General features: G+C 40.8%; 1 long non-coding RNA gene across 1 annotated transcript; it reads left to right on the top strand.

The window, feature by feature from the left end:
- Positions 1 to 772: 772 nt before the first annotated feature.
- On the top strand, positions 773 to 3,232 carry LOC128086150 (uncharacterized). Its single transcript, XR_008209259.1, has 2 exons — positions 773 to 908; positions 1,610 to 3,232. It is a non-coding gene; the product is annotated as an uncharacterized LOC128086150 (long non-coding RNA).
- The last annotated feature ends 2,762 nt before the right edge of the window (positions 3,233 to 5,994 follow it).

Genomic DNA, 5,994 nt, shown 5'->3' with positions numbered 1-5,994 from the left:
TTTGTTTCCTCCTACTCTTTTTCCTCTCTCCGGCCTTGACTGATTGTTTCCCTCTAAGCAGTGGGCTGAGGGTCCGCTACAGGCAGATCTTGCTTTTTTTTCCCTGATTGCTGATGCTGTTTCCAGGTAATTATTGCATTTGACTTTCTTCTGTGGGTGTAATGTAGTTAAAGGCTGTTATTAGGTTTGTCTGGTCAGGACTATTTTTTTCTTATAGATTACTTATGCAACACTTAATTTCCTATTTTGTAAATTGCTATTTGTAGGTGTTTTGCAACCCTCTCCATTCCATTTTTGGTTTGACTACCCAGATCATACTGTATCCTCTTTATTTTATCACCTCACTTAAGAAGGCTTATGCCTTCTTCTGGAAGATCATTTCTGAACACATATGGTCCCAGAAGGATTCTTGGAGAACCCTGCGGGTAACCTCCTTCTATTGTGAAAGCTGAGTATTTGAGCCTATTCTTTTTCTGTTTCCTTCCCTATTACTACAAGAGAGCTTATTTTCTGTAGTTAGCCCTTGTAACTGTTTTGTGTTTTTTTTTTTGTTTTTTTTTTTTTTTAAATCAAGCACTTAAGTCTGTTTGATTACCTTCCTCCATATACTTATTGATTCTTTGAAGAATTCTGTTAGATTAGTGAGATTTGCTTTCCATCTATGAAAGCTTTTTGTCTCACTATATTATGTTTATTTATATCAATTGCAACTATTGATTACAAAAATTCTGCCTCTGAAAAAAATTCTGCTTCTCTGAAGTCTGGTGTCACGCTTGCCACTTTCAGGGGCTGATCTAATCTGGGGACCCTTCTCATCAACGCCTACATCCGGGTGTTCTCAAGCACTTCTCAGACACCAGTGTGGATGCCAGCTCCTCTGCATCTCACTTCCATCTCCTCTTTTCCTAGTGCTTTCACCTAAGCTAGCATCTTCACTTTATGCAGTGTAAGAGCTGGAATCTGGTGTGAGAACTGCTCACAGTTTAACAGAAAGTTCCTGCCTTTCCAAGATACAGCTGTGGGGTCTGACACTGTAGTGTCCCCGTAACACCCTTATAAAGCATTAGTCCCACCAGCCTAGGGATGCGCAAAGTTCCCTCTTATCATTGTGGTTTTTTCCTCTGCAGCTTCTTAAATTTTCTTTAACTTTCCATAAATACTACCAAAAACTGACAGGCTGATCAATACTACCTCACAGGCCTGCTAGTATTAATGGTCCCTAATGATTCTCCCCCCTGCTCTCTAGAGTGCTGGTAAATAGAGGCTGTGGTAGGTGTTGATGTGATTAGCTTGTTTCCCTTATTTGACGTTATGCTACACAAGGCCACCCCCTGCAAGCACTATCAGATCTGTCTTCACAATCCTTGGGTGGTAAATTAATGTTGTCATTCATAGTTAACCATGAGTAAGTACTCTAAAATGCAGGAGGCTGAGGGGCCCTGAATGTCAGCCGAGAGCCATAAGCTCCTCAGGGCAGAGATGGCATCTTTGCTGTGAGTGTGTTACCAGGCTGTGCAACTTCCAGCCTTCTCCATTTCATTCAGTGAAGGGATTTGGCTGAACCACAGTGCTCCAAGATTAAACTGTGTAAAATTTTCTGCTTCTCCAGGTTTCACGCAGCTAGCTCCAACAAAAAGCCTTGTGAACCTCTGGGAGCTTTTTGATGAACTTCTGTTGAATTTTGCAGATGCTCACTGAAACATAACCCTGGATATGTTTAACAGCACTTCTGAGTTTGCAGCTGAAGTTCAAATGTGATTTCTTTCATCAAAGTCCCTCTTAAATAGAAGTGATGTCTCACCATGTCTTAGTGATGATTTTGATCCAGCTTTGCCTCTCGGGTCAACACTTTGTTAGGAGCAGATATTAACATATGTAGTTCTGCGTCTGCCTCCCACAACGCAATGCTACACTTTGCTAACTTTCTCCAGACCCGGAAAGATTCTCCTTTGCTTGGTTACAGCAATGGCACGGCACGTCTGGATCTCTTTCAAGTGACTCCTTTATCTTCCACAATTGTTTTTTCCTACCCTCTCTTTTCCTCTGCTTATACAAAATCAAAGTTTTGAACATGTTGTATTAGTTAACAGAAAAAAAAAAAAATCAACATACTTAAACTATGCCGTAAGCTCCTTTCCTACTCCTCCTCTGCAAAGGAAAAACGAAGGTTCAGCACCATGAAGGCAGAGGAGGAGGGAAGGAGGCATCTGTGGGATCGTGGTCCTATGTTCTTTTGCTGATAGATGCCTGAGGGTGGAAGGGAAGGAAGAAGAGAAGGAAAGAAAGGAGGAAGAAAGGAATATCACAGTAACCACAAGGGTGGGTTAGGGAGAAGGCATCTGCTTTTGAAGTTTCTTTACATATCCTCAAATTGACAAGAATGAAGTTATGAAAAGCACAAATTGCTTAGATACAAAGTGGGCAGTGTTGTTACATAAACTGTTCTCTCTGGGATTAACCACTGTCGTTCACAGTCACTTATCTCAGTTTCAGAAAGTTTGGGACACTTGGAAGAAAGGGGAGAACAGATATGCTGAGACTGTGTGTCTCAGTGTTCCCACATTTGTGGGGAATTATATTACAGCTTTTACGTTCTGTAGAAGGAGACTAGAAGAGTGCAGGAGACAGGAGATGAGGAAAAAATAAAACCCAATGTCAAGATTATTTTTTTTTTTTAATTTTTAACATAGGAGCATTGACTGTTGTCTGATTTTTTTTTTTTTTTTTTTTTTTTTTCTGAGCTATTGGGTAAGGAGGGGCTGAGAGATGCTGGGGGGAGCTGGTGGTTAAGTGGCAGAACAAACACATCAATTCATAGTTCATGCTACGGTGAGTTAAACAGCTCTAAGTAGCTTGAAGACTGACTGAAATACAGCCTACGGCTGTCTGTCTTCTAACAGTTCATCTTTTATGGCCAATTGCCTACTATGAAACAGAACATTTATGGCATGGCCCAAGTAAAGAGGCAAATGATTCATCCAGATCCAAGATTTAAAGAACAGGATTGAGAGGCTGGTTAAGTTTTAAATTATAAAGAAAATAAGAAAGCATGAAAAGATCAGGTGGCAGGTTTGGTTTGGTATTGAAGGCTGAATATTGAAGCAGAAAACATAGAGACAATACCCCAACTTCTTAGTGAAGGCAGTCAGCACTCAAAATCATACTACTGTCCCCACAAAGAGAGAAAGAGAGCAATATCACTTCAGAAGAAATGGTAACAAAGCACCTAAAATTATATATATATAATTATTATATATATATATATATATAAATAAAATTATATATATATATATAATTTTAGGTGCTTTGTATATATATAAAAGATCTTGTGAGACAAAGTATTTCTGTGCACAGCCTCTTACCAGAGTTGCATGGCTTCCACATGTTCCCCTTCAGCTGGCTGCAGCCTCCCCATTGTGCACCTGCCTTTCCTCTTACCCTGTAAACAAATTATGTTCTACAAGCCAGGACGTATAAGCCTCCTGTTTTCACCCATGACCTAAAATCTTGTGAGGGAGTTGTAAAAGCTTTTTTTTTTAATGATCAGAGGTAAGGTGACACAGTAATAACATACCCATCCTACACTATCAGTCTTATCTGAAAAATGATCACCCACATCACAAGGAAACTAAAACAGCTGAAAATTCAGCAGATGGTAAAGGTTTGCCCAAAGACGTTGGGCTGAGGTCTGCAAAGATGTCAATGGGAGTGAGGCCCGAGAGCTGGAGGCTGTCTCAAATAAAAGCAGCTTCTGCCTTTTTCCCTGGCATCTTCTCCAAAAACCTACAGATAGGAAGGTCATCTCATGTCAGGGGAATATGTTTTGGTTGCTGATGCAGAGCGCCTTTCTTTGCCAATTTGGGAGGTTCAACATTACCTTACTCATACTCAGCTGGCTTATGTTCTGCTGCTCAAGGCTACTTGTCTATGTACATTCTGATGCATCACTGCATATCTTGACATTGTGGTGTAACATTTTTTATCCTAGGTACGTGTAGGAAGTGGCTACGTTAGACTAGCAGCTGCTAGTCTAGCCACTGGTGGGGGCTGGACAATCTAGGGCTGGACTGGTGACCAACGTGGATGCACAGCCTCCAACTGGTACAAGTTCTTCCTTAGGTAAGAGATGTCTGAGGTCAGAGTGGTGAGGAATATCCAAGGTTATTGATTTTCAAGTGCTGTTTTCTTGCCCACGTTGAGGAATGCATTGTAGCCACCACTGAACATCAGAAAATAGGGCCACAGAAACCAATGCAGTGTTTTGAGAACAAAACATTCCAGCGTGTTTGGCTTGCGATCCCTTCTGCCCCAATCTGACTGTGGCTTTCTTTAGTCAATCAAGACTTTTTAAAAGTACACCTGTGTTCTTCCACCAAAGGGTAAAGAGTTGGCTTCTCCAGCTCACAGGGAGAGAATCTGTGAAAGAACAACGTTAAGCAATGCCCTCTGCTTGGAAATGCACAAAGCTTGAAATTCAAGTATACTGTAAATATGTTAATCAGCTCTTACTTAAAATTATTATGATTCCTATTATAACTTTCTATAAAGTGATAACTGCATGTAAGTATGATTTGATGGATGCTGTAGTGGGATCTAGCCTACCATTCTAATGCCTAGTGTAATCTACATAGAGAAGACTGAATACTTACAATAAGAATATCCAGATGTCTCTCATTGCTAATTAGTGTATCTTAATGCCAGCATGCTTCAAGGCGGGCCAAATTCAAGTCACCCACTGTTTCAAGGAAAAGAGATCTCTTAAATTTTAACCCCAAAATGGTCTGCAAATTATTTTTTTCCCAGTTCCTTATGAAACAGTAGGCACATGGCACCACCCAGTTTGTTCATACAGTGACTCATTAGATCTAGCACAAGGGTTCCTACAGTCAGGACGCAGGCAAACAAGCAACAGCACCTCAGAGCACAGAGACAAAAACAGCATCAGGTGGGGCACCAACCTCTTAGCATTGCCTCCAAGAAGCACCAAGTTTCAGCTTGAGGGCTTTCACCACAGTAGGAATTCAAGATCAAATCTTTGCAAGAGTGCAGGAAGAATATCTACAGACTTTTTTTCCTTTTTTCCTTTTTTTTCTTCTTTTTTTTTTTAAAAGAAATGTTCATATGAATGAGAGGCATAGAAATCAAAAACGTATCTGAATTTGAATTAAATCTTTCTCCCTTTCTGGTCTACCTTTCATCCTCTGACCTTTTCTCCTGTTCCCATTCACCTTTTTAAATGTATTTATCAGCTGTTTTCCAGCTCTTCCCACTCTCAGCTCTGCAATCCTCCTGGGCCATGTTCCCCAGTGCCCATCTGCTCTTTCTCCTGCCCTTGCTGACACTGCTCTTCTTGTCACTCTGTGCCTGCGCTCTCATGCCTTGTGCTCCTCCTCTTGGACACTCTCCTTCTGCCTAGATTTCTCGAAACAGTTTGGTTTCTGAGTTTTCAGTTGCTAAAGAATAGCAGATCAGGCCCATCACTGCTACAGATGACAGCATAGCTCTGGATCTGCACCATGTGTAGGAGATGCTTTTGAAACCTAAGAGAACCTACCTCTATTATGCAGTCTTTCCTTGCAGAGATGCTCTGTCTTGATCCATGCTCTTGCCAACTGCTCACAACTGATATCTCTTACACAGATAATGATTGTACCAGCAAGTGTGATGTGGTGCCCGTTGTTAATGGGGAACATAAGGTGTAGGGTACAGCATGTGAGCATTTCTTCCTATTGGAAGAAGAGGGAAAGCCATAAGAACTGTTATTTGGTCTTTTCTCTAATCTCTATCTCCTCCTTCTGGATTACCATATTCTTAGTTTTTGTATTTTCTTCTAGCTCTTTCTTCTGTAGAGGGAATCGAATGGAAGGTGATTGTGTAGATCTATTGAACTTTGTAGTGATATGCTGTATCTATCTCCACTGATTTTCTTCAATAGCTATCTGCCTGATCCTGTTATTTCTAAAGTAAGTTATCTGTATTTCTCTTGCCAAATCT

The sequence above is a fragment of the Tympanuchus pallidicinctus genome, unplaced genomic scaffold, assembly GCF_026119805.1.
Source record: "Tympanuchus pallidicinctus isolate F22 unplaced genomic scaffold, pur_lepc_1.0 scaffold3, whole genome shotgun sequence".
Classification (NCBI taxonomy): domain Eukaryota; kingdom Metazoa; phylum Chordata; class Aves; order Galliformes; family Phasianidae; genus Tympanuchus; species Tympanuchus pallidicinctus.
This window is presented reverse-complemented; position numbering and strand designations above follow the sequence as displayed.